This window comes from Crinia signifera, chromosome 7 (genome assembly GCF_055691185.1).
Source record: "Crinia signifera chromosome 7, ASM5569118v1, whole genome shotgun sequence".
Classification (NCBI taxonomy): Eukaryota; Metazoa; Chordata; class Amphibia; order Anura; family Myobatrachidae; genus Crinia; species Crinia signifera.
In genome coordinates, this window is record NC_139223.1 from 19,129,869 (window position 1) to 19,145,827 (window position 15,959).

Below are 15,959 nucleotides of genomic sequence, written 5' to 3' on the forward strand. Positions count from 1 at the left end.
ATCAGGTAATGAGACCTCTCACCTGTGTAACATTTTCTATTTCATTGTAATTTTCTGCCAGGCCAGAGCAGGTAGACCACTGCTTTCCCTCACCGCCATTATACTGCGCCTCATATCTGCCATACTGTACAATATTGATAATGAATGGTAAACAATGAACAATATTGTTCGGTGTTGTCAACAGCACTACCGGTGCTTCATCAAATGATCGGTTTAGATAGAGAGATAAAAATATGACAGATTCAGTACCAGCCAATCAGCTTTTGCCTTATATGTTACAGGCTGTGTTTGAGAAATAACAGAAAATGACTAGCTCCCATTCACTATTACAGGACTTTTCATCGGGCTGCTCCCATCCTATGCAGCAGGGCCCTCCTACCTCCAAGTCTGTCTGTTTTACCCAGTTTGTTCTTTCAGTGTTGTCATCAGTTGTAAAGAGCAACGGAATGTGCTGTGCTATATAAGACACTGTAAATAAATAAATTAATAAGTCCATTGATTGGTACATTATCTCTTACAATTGGATCTATATCCATGCTTTGAGAGAACCCTAAAAATTTTATTATAATAATAAGTGAATTTCCTTAAAACAACTTCTGCTCTCCTATACAGCAGTAGCTCACTATACAGTATATGATCTGTTATCTCACATTCAGAGACTCTTTAGCTCAAGAGGGCTACAAAGGAGGTTCATGAGTCAGCAATAACTGCAGTAAATCCCTATGAAATGAGTGGAGATAGATCTGTCTTAGTTCAGCAGCCCCCTTTCTTGGGGCCCCTTTGACAGCTGGAGCCCAGTGACCAGTGCATCCAATGTCTCTAAAGCCCTGTGGAGAGCCCGGCAGTGGAAATCAGCTGGTCGCAGGAGCAAGCTCCTGCGACCAGTGATCACTAAGGGCAGAAAACGGGAGCGCGCACCTGGCGATATATCGCCAGTGCACACTCCCATCACAGGCAATATGGTCGCTCAGCGACCATAGTTCCAGCGATATTTGCTATAATCGCCCCAGTGTATGCACCTTTAAAGTTACTCCACTATTTCCATGTTCCTTTCTCTCTACCCTGTTTGACATATATACCTCTAGGTGCCCAACGCTATGCTGATGTTTCTCACAATGGCCCTTATTCTGATCGGTGCGGAAATATCCTCGTGCGTTCGGGCCGCCGATGTTTTGTGTCTGCGCATGTGCAGAGGCGTCTCTGCGCATGTGCGAGCGGGGCGTACGGCCAAATTCCGCATGATATGTGAACACTCCGAATAGGGGGTGGAGAGGGGCGTGAAGGGCTATTTGGGCTCATTACCATATGCATACGCCCCGCGTTTCATGGGAGTTCCCATGAAAACGCTGGGCGTACGTATGGTAATGCAGTCGTGACGCACGTGTAGGGGGCGGACATATGACATCGCTGGATGTCAGCTGCCCGCCCAGATCCCTGCTTTTGCACGGAGAAATGTCCGTGTGGTCTGAGGTTGCGGGAGCTGGTGGAGCACTCGGTCCTGCATTCGATGGTCTGCGACCATCGAATGATGGGGGAGGTTCCCTTAGATGGAGGAGGCGTATTCCGTGTAAAATACACGTGCGGTCCGTTCGGACAGCTTCTTACCTCATACGGACGGAGTTGGCGATCCGTATGGAAGGCGGGGTTTCGCACGCACGGTCCTGGCCGCATAACCGGCTCTGGCCGCACCGATCAGAATAAGGGCCCATGTGGGTTATCTAATATCATATGCTACACCTGCTTTCTTTTTTCTCTTTCTCTTTCATTCACTTTATCTCAATTAAAATTCAAAAATCTAAATATTTTAAGTTCTACTGTATTAACAGAGCGCAGACACGATAAGAGAGTGCAATACAAAATAATAAATTTGTATTGCACTCTTTTGTTTCTAGACGTATAATAAGACTTGGTTTATGTATTATAAATGACTCTTTGTTAAGTCTATATCTATACGTCAACCCTTTATCTCATTACTTGTGTTGTGCTGTATTGCTCTGTGATCATCTTTTTGTCTAATTAAAAGACTTTATTAAAAAAAAAAAGTTATGCCACTGACGTATATGTTTGTGTAAATATATCTGGTACTTGTGTAGTTACACGGCTCCACCGCGCGCCCGCTCTACCTTTGAATATTGGCAGCTTGCCAGACTGCCTTACTTTACTAAGCTACGTTATCAGCGTAGCGCCTGTTTGAAAGCTGGCAACTTGCCAGCTGGCTTACTTCTGTAATCTACGCCGTGAAACGACACAAGTAACTACCGTACTGTTGGCAGGAACAGCATCTCTGTCCCTGGCAAGCCTAGTGAGCGCCTCTCTGACACTGCCGGCACTAGCATGATCTCCTGTCTTTGGCAGAGAGGTGATCATGCTGGCGTGGGCGGAGAGGCGCAACCATTTGTTCGAGCTGATACGCTCCTGCATCTGAGTAGCTATTGCTGACATGTATGATATGGCAGGTGTGACTGTGTTCCTGGAACACCCCACCACACCCCCACTATCCACGCCAGTCTGAAGCGTGGCTATCGCAGCGAGCCCCGCGAGGGGATGCGTTACATGTCCTCATGACCTTTTCATACCCCCACTATCCATGTCGGCGTGGAGTTGATGTTATATAGTGTGGCGAGCCCGAAGCATGGCAAGCGCACACAGATTACCTTACATGTGATCCAAGTCCCCTAACCACACTTCGGGCTCGGACACTATATAAAATCAGCTCCACGCTGACGTGGATAGGGGATATGAGAAGGTCGGTAGGATGTGTACCGTGTCCCCTCGCCACACTTCTGGCTGGCGTAAGTAGTGGGGGTGTTTCAGGAACACAGTCACACCTGCCATATGTTAAAGTCGAGTTGCACACACGCCATTTTAGGATAGTATGGCCGCCATTTTGGTTCGCAGAGTTGCACAAATAAAGTTTCCATACCCGGGTCTGTGTGACAAAGTGGACCAGAAGCGCAGCCATACTATTACACATAAATTCATAATAACATACTTACACTAAATAAAATATAGTTAAAGGTTTAGAGCACCACACATAGCTTAGTTAGCATTGCATACATCCGTCTGTATCATGTTTAGTACCGTTACATTCCGTTTCTTATGCGCAGTATTCCGGTCATTGCGAATATTTCGCAATTCATACGGTCCGATAGTTATGGACAAAATCCATATTCCCAAGACTGTTTCTGTTAAAAAGTGTATAACAAAAGAATCTAGTTGTAACCGGTTCTTACTGCTATTTACAACCCCTGACGACGATACCAACAGACAAAGGACTCCAAAGGTCACTCCCCTGCACCTATCCAAACCAGGTGCATCATTTTTACCCCAATCACAGAGGACTTGACATACGAACCCTGACCAATAGGAATGGCCTTTGACCTCCCCTTTCTGACCCTATAAGATAGGTGACCCAGGGCGGCCTTGGTCACTTCGGCACATCTTCCTTTCCCTGACCATTGACCGGACTATAGTTCAAACCTGAACATAGTGAGCTCCAACCGGACTGCGCTGCGCATATTTGATGAGACGGTAAACGGTTGCATTCACTGTACTTTCTTTTATTATATTGTTGGCTGATTGAATCCTGTGTCTGTTTTTCTTCCCCTAGTAGAGCTTGATTATTATACTTATTGTTAGACTATTGCATTACTTGTTATACCTGTTATTTTCAATTCCTGTAACCCCCTTTTGTCCATTAGGGACTTTAATACATCATTTACGGAGTTTCTATCTCCTTACTTCTATACTGTGGTCTTGTCTGTTATTTCGCATATAGCGACAAGGTATATTACGGACACTGTCTTTAAAGGTGTATTCGCAGATTAGAGACAAAGTACTGCGAAGGGATCTCTTATTAAGGTATTGGTTCTTCGGTGTATTACACACAATAAAGGTACGCTACGACTGCGCTACGTTTTGTTCGCACGTAGCTAGGTATAAGAGGTACGCAGGTTACGAACATAATACGTAACCTACGCTTTTCACTTATTGTTCTTTGGTCATAACATATCGACATTAACAATTGGGGGCTGTGTCCGGCCGTTTCACACTCTAGAGCTCAGTACTGGGCGCGCGGCTTGTCCTATACCAGCAAAAGGGTGGAAGTATTTATTATCCATTGCTGGATAGGCCAGGTCCGCGGCGGTGCGGGGTTCGAGAGGTGCTAGCGTTGAACTCGAAGTACAATAAGTGAAATCCAAGGAAACATTAAGCCACGTGTTTTAAAGCATATTTAAGTGTTTAGTAAACTGTACTTCTGCCTGCCACAAGTAGTTTAACGGGGTATAGTGTCTTGAGTTGTTTGTTCATCACGGTATATGTGCCACGTGCGATAAGGTTCGCACACGTGGAGACAAAGGCCTGTGTTTTATTATAGTACATAGAGGATCCCCTCTGTGCAAAACTATAACTTTTAGTGTTAGTTACTGCAGGGCCAGGGACTCCGCCACGTGGCGATAAGTTCTGGGCCTTTTACAGTAACGTAAAGCGTCTATTGTGTATTACGCAAGGTGCGCGCGCACGTGCTCACATCGGGAAATTCATAATGTGCTGTAAGCACGGTGAACGAGCAGTTGTTTACCAAAAGAAATGGAAAAAGATGACACAAGGCAGCAAGTTAGAATTTCCCAGTGTTGGTAGCTTTGATCCAGAAATCTTATCGGCAGTAAAAGATGAAATATGTCTACTCTACAGTCGTAAGAAGAGAGTGAAACACATAGAAATTCTTAAATTGTGGCAGAAGGAAGGACAGGAACAATGGGGAATCAGATGTCTGGCAATACCAGATACAATCAGCCACAATAAGAATGCAACCGCAACCGCAACAGCTCCCACACCCCCATATGTGCCGAAGGGGTTAATAACTAATAAGCAAGACATGAGTAATAATGTAACCGTTGCTAACTTGTACCCTGTCTTATCCCCTTATAAGGAAACCCGAGAAGAGAACGAGCAGCTGTTGGCACTGGCCGTCTCCCATGCAATTAACATGCTTGAAGGAAAGGCTGAACCAGCAAAACCTGCTGCTGGGGCTCCAGCACAGGAAGAGGAGACGGCTGATGCCAACAGCATAGTCTTGGACCCAGGTAAGAAAGCACTACACAACACAGACACAGACAACCCCGCACCAGGACCCAGTAATGCGGATGTGGTGCAAACATACCCTGTACGCACGCTGGAGGTTCCTTATGGTAAGGCAGACAGAGAGGGTGTGATACCTACCAGAAAGATGACCATGCTAAATCCATGGACACGGTTAGAACTGCGGTCCATCATTTCAGATTTCCCTGATCCTAGGAAAGATCTGACATTATGTCAGAAATTTGTAAGGGATCTGGGAAACTCTGATGAACCCACCAACAAGGATTGGAGAATCATGTTGAGGGCCTGTCTCCCTACTCACATCGATATCTTGAAATTTATTCAGGATAGCGGGTTGAGAGCCGACAAGGAAATAAATGATGAGGTCAACCAGGAAAATATACACCTAATAAACCTACAGTTGGGGGTATATTTTCCTGCAGCAGTGGAATATAGCAAGATATTCACTATCAAACAAAAAGATGGTGAAGCAGCTAGCGAATATTTCAACCGGGGTTTGATGACGGTATCAAAACACACTGGTGTCGCCGATCCTAAGGATAACCCACACCTGAGGGAGATGGTTGTCTCTGTGTTAGTGGAGGGGCTGAGAGAGAAATTGAGGACCAGGGTCCAGACATCGTTCCCAAATTGGCGAGGAATGACAGTAGATGCCCTACGGGAATCTGCTGTAGACCATGACAAAAACATATAAAAAAAACAGAGAGATGCAAACCGAAAAACTAATGGCGGTTAGCATCCAAGCTTTTACAAATGTCCCAAATAAAGCTGCATATCAACGAAACACCAGAGACACAGGTAGAAAGCCAATAATTTGCTACAATTGCAATAAGGAAGGACACTACTCAGCACAATGCAGGTCAGGAAACCCCAGGAGTTACAAAACACATAGGCGAGACTGGGAGCCTCACCTGGGTGAGACACGGAGATACCCAACCCCTAGACAATGGGAGGAGACAGACAGGTCACGCAACATGCCTCCTCCCCATTTGATGGCTGACACTGTACTAAGGGCAACCCAGGTAAGACAATAGGAAACAGGTCATACCTGTATCCTACAGCCAGTTAGATTAACACAACACCTTAGAGAGGAACCTCAGGTAAAGGTTGATATAGCTGGAGTAAGGCAAACCTTTTTGGTTGATACAGGGGCGGCCAGATCTGTTCTCAACACTCCTCTTCACTTGGGTTTCACTGACCAATCTGTAGCAGCAATCGGGGTAACAGGAAAAATACAACATTACCCACTGACGAAACCAGCGGAGGTTACAATCGGGCCTCTGCATACCAAACATTCTTTCCTGTTGGCTGCAGCGGCCCCGACTAACCTCCTGGGCAGAGATTTACTATGTAAAATGGGATGTGTCATCTATTGCACCCCCGATGGGGTATTTCTGGACACTCCTAGAAATCTTACACAAGAAGTGCAAGATATGCTGGACAGTCCTCAGAGGCTAATGTTGTATTCCACTGTTATAGAGTCGAATCCATCTAGGGTAGCTGAAATTACAGCACAAATACCGAGTTCCCTTTGGACTAAAGATGGACAGGATGCTGGGCTGATGGCAATAGTAGCTCCAGTAGAAATCCGCTTAAAAGAAGGCAGGATAGCCCCAAAAATACCGCAATACCCTTTAAAACCTGAAGTCGAACTAGGAGTATACCCAGTGATCCAACGATTGCTCCAACAGGAAATCCTAGTTAGAACTTCCAGCACGGCCAATAGTCCCATCTTTCCTGTGAAAAAGAGCGGGGGGAGGGGCTACAGACTAGTGCAGGATCTAAGAGGGGTAAACAAAGTTGTTGAGAGCCAATTCCCCGTAGTGCCAAACCCAGCTGTCATCCTGATGCAAATACCACCTCACTGTACTCATTTCACAGTCATTGATTTGTGTTCTGCGTTTTTCTTTGTCCCTTTACACCCTGACAGCCAGTATCTGTTCGCCTTTACCTACAGAGGAGTACAGTAAACCTGGACACGACTCCCCCAGGGATTCATAGACAGCCCCAGCATCTTCTCCCAGGCCTTGCATGATTGTTTACAATCCTTTCAACCCATGAGTGGTTCGATACTAATACAATATGTCGATGACTTATTGTTGTGTTCTGAGTCACTGGAGTCATCAGTAGATGACACTAGACAGCTGCTGATGCATCTCTCAGAGACAGGACATAAAGTATCAAAGGATAAGCTACAATTATGCCAGACCAGGGTTAAGTATCTGGGCCACTGCCTTACCCAAGGCTCACCGACGACCGAATCCAAGCGATTCAAAACATGGTACTGCCACAGACCCAGCACCAGATCCGTACGTTCCTAGGCATGTGTGGATACTGTCGCAATTGGATCCCAGGATTCTCTATTCTGGCATTACCACTACAAGAGATGGTCTCCTCAACTAAGCCAGACCGGGTCTCTCATACTGAGGAATCTGAGCTGGCTTTCAAGGAACTAAAGGTGAGCCTAACAAAGGCCCCAGCACTGGGAATGCCAGATTATGGGAAACCCTTTGAACTGTACGGAACTGAATCAGCTGGGTGTTCGGCAGGAGTACTTGTTCAAAAGCATGGTGATGCCAATCGACCAGTAGCGTACTACAGTGGCCAGCTGGACACAGTAGCACGCTCACTCCCAACTTGCTTACGAAGCGTAGCTGCGATAGCACAATTAGTAAGCAAGAGTGAGGACGTGGTGTTGGGACACGATTTAACTGTTCATGCTCCCCATGCTGTCTCTGCCCTCCTAAATTCTGCCCAAACACGTCATGTGTCCTCGGCACGGTTCACCAAGTGGGAACTGGCGCTGATGGCCCCAGTAAATATTACCATCAAAAGATGCAACACACTAAACCCAGCCACATTCCTTCCTCATGTGCCCTCCAAGGCACAAAGGGTGGAGGGTGATGGGAATGTTGCTGAATATGGTAAGGCAGAGTTTAGTGAAGGTGAGGACAAACATGATTGCATGACCTACCTGAATCAGACCTTTACAGCACGTCCTGACATAAGCGACAGCCCATTAAGTGAGGTAGACATAACCTTATTCACTGATGGTAGCTGTCATAGACAAACGGAGACGGGAGAGCTGTGCACAGGCTACGCGGTAGTAGATGGAGAAGGTATTGTGGAAGCTGAACCCTTAGGACCACCTCACTCAGCACAAGTAGCGGAACTGGTGGCACTGACCAGAGCATGTGAACTGGCCAAAGAAAAATCAGTTAACATATATACCGACTCCAGATATGCTTTCGGAGTAGTACATGATTTTGGAGCCCTATGGCGCCTTCGAAATTTCATGACGGCGGCTGGCACACCAGTGGCGCATGCGACATACATTAGAAGACTTCTGGGAGCTATCCAGCTTCCAGACAGAGTGGCTGTTATCAAGTGCAAAGCTCACACATCAGAGAAGGACCCGGTGTCCCTTGGTAACAGCCGCGCTGATGAGGCAGCGAAAAGGGCCGCATGCCCTGTAAATATTCTCACCCATCCTACAAACCTCTGTACACTGAACATGGTATCCACATCCAAACTGATAGACATGCAGAATTTGTGTTCCCCACAGGAAAGAGCAGTATGGAAGTCGAAGGGATGTGGCCAAGAGTCCACCGGACTTTGGAGAGATGGACACGGGAAACCAGTGGCCCCCAGGGCATACCTTCCTAGTCTAGCCGAGGTGGCCCATGAGCTGACACATCTTGGGAAGGAAGGTATGTGCAAGCTGGTAAAGGCCTACTGGTGTGCACCAGGGTTCGCTTCTCAAGCAGGTAGAGTGGCAATGTCATGCCTCACCTGTTTGAGGAAGAACGTTGGAAAAGCCATCCCAACAGAGCCATCCCACATCCCTCCTACAGAAGGCCCTTTCCAGGTAATACAAATCGACTTCATACAGTTACCACCCTGTAGAAATTTGAAGTATGTGTTAGTATGTGTTGACATGTTTTCCAGCTGGGTGGAGGCTTTCCCCGCTGCCTCCAACACTGCTACCTTTACAGCAAAGAAAATATGTCAAGAGTTTGTCTGTAGATATGGTATCCCAAAGGTCATTGAGAGTGACAGAGGCCCTCATTTCACAGGAGAGGTCTTCCAAATCATGTGTAAACTCCTGGGGATTAATAGTAAACTTCATACTCCATACCGTCCCCAGGAGAGCGCCAAAGTTGAGAGAATGAATGGTACTATTAAGAACAAATTGGGTAAAGTTATGGCTGAAACAGGGTTGTTATGGCCAGAGGCACTGCCTATTGTGCTGTATAGCATTAGGACCACTCCCAGGGCTCCGCTCAACTTGTCCCCCTTCGAGATATTGTTTGGTCGGCAGCCACACATCATGATAGACCCACAGGATGATCTCAAATGTAACAATGAGCTAACTGTACAGTATATCCTAAAGCTAAACAAACAGCTAAGGAAACAACAAAAGGAGCTGAATTTATTGACACCTGATATGCCTATCGAGAACTGTCATAATCTTAAACCAGGAGACTTTGTTATGATCCGAAATTTTTTACGCTCAGGTTGTTTGATAGACCGTTGGGAAGGACCGTACCAAGTTTTGTTGACCAGCACTACATCAATTAAAGTCGCAGAGAGAGAGACTTGGATACATTCGTCCCACTGCAAGAAAGCCAGTAACCCAGAGTTCCCGTGTGCAGAGAGCGAAAGAGAAGAAGTATCGCTAGAAGCATTGTTCCGGGAAGACTGAAAGGCAGCCAAGGTCAAGCAACCTGAGCGAGCAAAGGTCAAAGAGCAGAGCAAATAAAAGTCCCCTGGTAGAGATGATGGAAGGACTCCAAGCAACAGGTTTACAGTTATATATCTATTTCTTTGTTTTCTTCCTGTTTCCTCTTCTTCATCCAAGGATACTCGGTGGCTGCCACATTCTAGAGCGATCGGAGCGGAGTTCTGACAGTGTAATAATGGACCCAGATATGGGTGAAGTAGAATCCCTAAACCAGCTTGATACTTTACCCATAACAGGAGAAGGTAAAAGGTATGAGGAAAACGTACTGTAGTTCAAGGGCTATGTGATGAGTTATTGTCTGGTGAGTACTGTGTCTGTAGATATTGTCAGCCGAAAATGGAAGAGGAATGCATCCAGCGATGTCAGTCGATGAGTAAGGCAACTACGGGCAGACATCCCTTGAGTGATTACCACTCACTAGTGGGTAAGGTCTTAAACCAAACAGAATGCTGGGTGTGTTCACAAGTACTATATAAAAGAAGTAGCGTAGGCCTAGTCCCATACCCGCTTAATATCTCTGAGATAAGCGTCTTAAATAAAGGGAGGCCCCTGGATAAGAGATACCTGTATACCAGGTCCCCTAGTCTTAGATTACACCCATACCAAGTGGATAAGTCCCTGGTATGTATGAACATCTCTAGTTCCAGAATGATTGGTACTTGGGAAGTGAAATGGCACAACCAGACAATAACTTACTCCCAGTGCCCAGATGGAGAGCCTATTGATAAGGAATTATTGTTAAAAATCCGCACCAGTGGGAGACACTATAAATATGTCTACACTGTGAAGAAAAGTAAAATGATGGCCGGCAGAGTATCCGCCGGTTATTGTAATATGACCTTACAACCAGAAATCTGTGAGGAACAGGTCAGGGAGCACGGGACGGGAATGTTCTTATGGATAGTTTGTGACAAGATCATGAAATATTCTGTCCCTTATTTTCTCCCTGATGATGTTTATTATATTTGTGGTAGAAGGGCGTACAAATGGCTCTCCATGAACTACGTGGGAATTTGTTATTTAGGTAGGTTGTTACCTGAAGTGATGACCCTTACACATGATGAAATGGTAAGCATACACAAAGGTATACCTCCTCCTTACACTCATACCAATTATGATCAAATCCATAAAAGGGATTTAACAATCAAGAAAGAACCCCTAGCTTCTGAATTGATACACGAATCATTCGGTATCCAACTCCTCATTGCATTAGATATCACCCATACCGCCAGAGGAGTCATACATTTTAAGTATATCCAAGCATTAGCCAGCTTGGTAGATAACATCACTGAGATTTATGATGACACCATTAGATACACTGGGAGAGAGTTACAAGCATATAAAAGAGAGCTAGTTCAACATCGGATGGTGTTGAACTATCTGACAGCCATGACAGGAGGATATTGTGTCACCCTCTCTACACAGTTTGGGGTGAAATGTTGTACATACATCACCAACAATACTGAAGACCCAGAAGAAATCATCGATCATCGGATGGATGAGATTCTTCAGCTTAAATGGGAATTTAGAAGGGAACACAATATCAGCCTGGCAGAAATAGGTGATAAGGTCAGTGAATGGACCTCCTGGTTGAATCCAATGCACTGGTTCTCCGGTTTAGGAGAATGGGCGCAAGGAATCATAGCTAACATCGGAAAACTCCTCCTCTGTATCGGTGGTGCCATCATAGTCTTTGTGTTATTGTTCAAATGTTTAAAAGTGGTGACCCGGGGAAAGACAAAACGTACTGAAATCATGAGTGTAAGAACGAGAGATGCAGAGGAAGACCAGGGTTTGGTATATGACCCTAGAATCGAAACCACCACCCTTTAAAAAAAACATATTTGTGAAAGTGTATATGTTGTAACCTCCCTTGTTTTTATTTTTATCCCAAAAATTGTACATTATCCTTCGTCACCCTGAGTAGATTGTTCGATAAATGCAGCCCATCATTTATCCATGATCCTGGATCGGCAAAAGAGCAGATGGTTTACTCCCCTTATATGTTTAATTCACGGATCCCAATTTCTCTGTTAGGATTATAAATTTCTGTATTGTTATGTAAAATGTTTGTACTGTGACAGTTTTATATTTGCTGTCAAAGGGTGGACTGTTAAAGTCGAGTTGCACACACGCCATTTTAGGATAGTATGGCCGCCATTTTGGTTCGCAGAGTTGCGCAAATAAAGTTTCCATACCCGAGTCTGTGTGACAAAGTGGACCAGAAGCGCAGCCATACTATCACACATAAATTCATAATAACATACTTACACTAAATAAAATATAGTTAAAGGTTTAGAGCACCACACATAGCTTAGTTAGCATTGCATACATCCGTCTGTATAATGTTTAGTACCGTTACGTTCCGTTTCTTATGCGCAGTATTCCGGTCATTGCGAATATTTCGCAATTCATACGGTCCGATAGTTATGGACAAAATCCATATTCCCAAGACTGTTTCTGTTAAAAAGTGTATAACAAAAGAATCTAGTTGTAACCGGTTCTTACTGCTATTTACAACCCCTGACGACAATACCAACAGACAAAGGACTCCAAAGGTCACTCCCCTGCACCTATCCAAACCAGGTGCATCATTTTTACCCCAATCACAGAGGACTTGACATACGAACCCTGACCAATAGGAATGGCCTTTGACCTCCCCTTTCTGACCCTATAAGATAGGTGACCCAGGGCGGCCTTGGTCACTTTGGCACATCTTCCTTTCCCTGACCATTGACCGGACTATAGTTCAAACCTGAACATAGTGAGCTCCGACCGGACTGCGCTGCGCATATTTGATGAGACGGTAAACGGTTGCATTCACTGTACTTTCTTTTATTATATTGTTGGCTGATTGTATCCTGTGTCTGTTTTTCTTCCCCTAGTAGAGCTTGATTATTATACTTATTGTTAGACTATTGCATTACTTGTTATACCTGTTATTTTCTATTCCTGTAACCCCCTTTTGTCCATTAGGGACTTTAATACATCATTTATGGAGTTTCTATCTCCTTACTTCTATACTGTGGTCTCGTCTGTTATTTCGCATATAGCGACAAGGTATATTACGGACACTGTCCTTAAAGGTGTATTCGCAGATTAGAGACAAAGTACTGCGAAGGGATCTCTTATTAAGGTATTGGTTCTTCGGTGTATTACACACAATAAAGGTACGCTACGCTGCGCTACGTTTTGTTCGCACGTAGCTAGGTATAAGAGGTACGCAGGTTACGAACATAATACGTAACCTACGCTTTTCACTTATTGTTCTTTGGTCATAACATATCGACATTAACACATATCATACATGTCAGCAATAGCTACTCAGCATATCATTGCTGGAGCGTCTGAGACGCTCCTGCGGCTCATACAAATAGAGCGCCTCTCCGCCCACGCCAGCATGATCACCTCTCCGCCAAAGACAGGAGATCATGCTGGCGCCGGCAGTGTCAGAGAGGCGCTGACTAGGCTTGCCAGGGACAGAGATGCTGTTCCCGCCAACAGTACGGTAGTTACTTGTGTCGTTTCACGGCGCCTATGCTGATAACGTAGATTACAGAAGTAAGCCAGCTGGCGAGCTGCCAGATTTCAAACAGGCGCTACGCTGATAACGTAGCTTAGTAAAGTAAGGCAGTCTGGCAAGCAGCCAAGTTTCAAAGCTAGAGCGGGCGCACGGTGGAGCCGTGTAACTACACAAGTACCAGATATCTATATATAGTATATATAGTATATATTTACATTGAATACATTTTCGCAATGAGGGTCTTGTTACCTTATCCACTGAACCACCCTTGTACTTTGTAGAAAACACATTTTATTCTATTTCACAATCAGATTTTCTAGCTTAAAATATGGATGTACTAACAAACAGTGCGGTATTCTACAGCAATAAGAAAAGGGGGTGAGGTATCAAAGCTTTTAAAGAGGACTGGTGAAGTTGCCCGTAGCAACCAATAATTTCCCAGCTATCATTTTATAGAAGGCAATTGATAAAGGATAACTACAAGCTGATTGGTTGCTATGGGGAACTGCCCCGCCTCCCTCTTTACAAGGTTTAAGACACCTCCCGCTATCTTTTTTTTGGGTATCAAACATGGTTGATGTTTGCTATTATTCTGCGTGTGCCAGATAACGTGGCTGTCGTATAATAAAGTGTTAATGATGTATCTCTACATGAAGGAGTATATTTATTTAGGCGCCAGGTTCCGCCAGACATGCGCCATGCACAGCTGCGCACACTGGGCCTGATTCAGGAGGTAAATAGTGGCTGTAGTTAGTACATGCCCAGCTCCTGCGGAATTACACTGTAATGCAGAAGTGATCAAGGGATCACCCTCCCAACTTTAAATCTCTTTGCACCTTGGATCTGCCCCTCTGCATTGCAGCATGGCTTTTAGGCAACACTTGGTGTGTACCTGTCTTGCCTCAACAGAATATAATGTTGTGACACTAAGGGCCTTTTTTTGGTTCATTCTTTCTGACAAAATCCTTCTTAGATGGGCAAAACCATGTGCACTGCAGGGGGGGCAGATGTAACATGTGCAGAGAGAATTAGATTTGAGTGGGGTTTTACTTCAAAGTGAGATCTATATTGCAGTGTAAAAATAAAGCAGTCAGTATTTACCCTGCACAGAAACAAAATTACTCACCCAAATCTAATTCTCTCTGCACGTTACATCTGCCCCCCTGCAGTGCACATGGTTTTGTCCATCTAAGAAGGATTTTGTCAGAAAGAATGAACTAGAATAAACCCCTAAATCACTACATACAACGCTCACTGTTTCACTGAACAGGCACTCAATTTAAAGAGAGCCAAGACATGAATTAACCCAATACTCCTTAGTTTATTATACAAGTATCAAGCTAAAACATCATATAATATAATTCTAACGGTCTAGAGATTATTGGTAGGAGTTTTCAGTTAAAAGCATCAATACATCACCGGATATTGTAGCATCACCCGAAGCTTTGTCCTTGATTGGGGAATTCCAGCAATCAGCACGGGGAAATACCGAGACTCACGTAGCACGTCTGCTGCGTCCAAGATGAATTCCAAATTCCCCGTAGAAATCCCCAATCTTATAGGTAACGAACTATTAACTAACTAGTGTCGCCTCGAGCAAACATCTTGCGACCACGCATCATACTGTACTGTTGGTTAAAACAAGTTTTAACAGCTTTTGCCTCTTGTAGGTTTGAACTTTAATAACCCATCCTGCATAAGAAAGTTATGTCTCGCTGTAGCACAAGATGGAAGACAATTATTCTTCTTTATATCATACACACCATACACCATGCGCGTCACAGGCGTATCCACCGGGAAGTGGTCATCTATTAGAATGAACTTAGGTCTACAGTCATTAGGTCGACCCCACTAGGTCGACTGGCAGGAAGGTCGACCTGACTTAAGGTCGACATGGGCCAAGGTCGACATGACTTACGGTCGAATTTGCATAAAGGTCGATGAGGAAAATTGACTGGTCATAAGGTCGACATGGGGTTTTTCACTGTTTTTTGAGCCGACATGTGCCGACAGGCGGTATTTCATGCCCTACCATCCACTAGGGTGTGGAGGAGGTTATTAAAGCTGTGGCGAGCGAAGCGAGCCACCGTGCCCGAAGCATTGCGAGCGAAGCGAGGGTCCTATTCTCATTGCCAACTGTGTCCATGTCAACTGTGTCGACATTCGGATCGAAAAACAGTGAAAAACCCATGTCGACTTTATGACCAGTCGACCTTCCTCATGTCGACCTTTATGCAAATTCGACCTTAAGTGATGTCAACCTTGGCCCATGTCGACCTTAAATCAGGTCGACCTTCCTGCCAGTCGACCTAGTGGGGTCGACCTAATGACTGTAGACCTAAGTTCATTCTGACAGATGTACCGATTCCGTATCCACCACAGTACCTACAAACACCCCCTGGCTGTCAATCACCTTGCAAGCAGCCTGCGATGGCTATCCATCACTTGCTTTGTTCGCACAGATGGCTCGCTGATGCGCAATGTGTGCTTGAATCGGGCCCACCGTTTCAGAACCTCCGTATTTGAACAGTTTCTATTTCTTGCTCCCTTTCTGCACCACATCCCTCACCTTTGTATATTCCTTCCCCA

At 45.0% G+C, this 15,959-nt stretch overlaps 1 protein-coding gene across 1 annotated transcript in view; it reads right to left on the minus strand.

Moving 5' to 3' along the window:
• LOC146021400 (uncharacterized) overlaps positions 1 to 15,959 on the minus strand; it is a 43,629-nt gene that overhangs the window by 24,330 nt on the left and 3,340 nt on the right. The gene's annotated exons all lie outside the window — the stretch shown is intronic.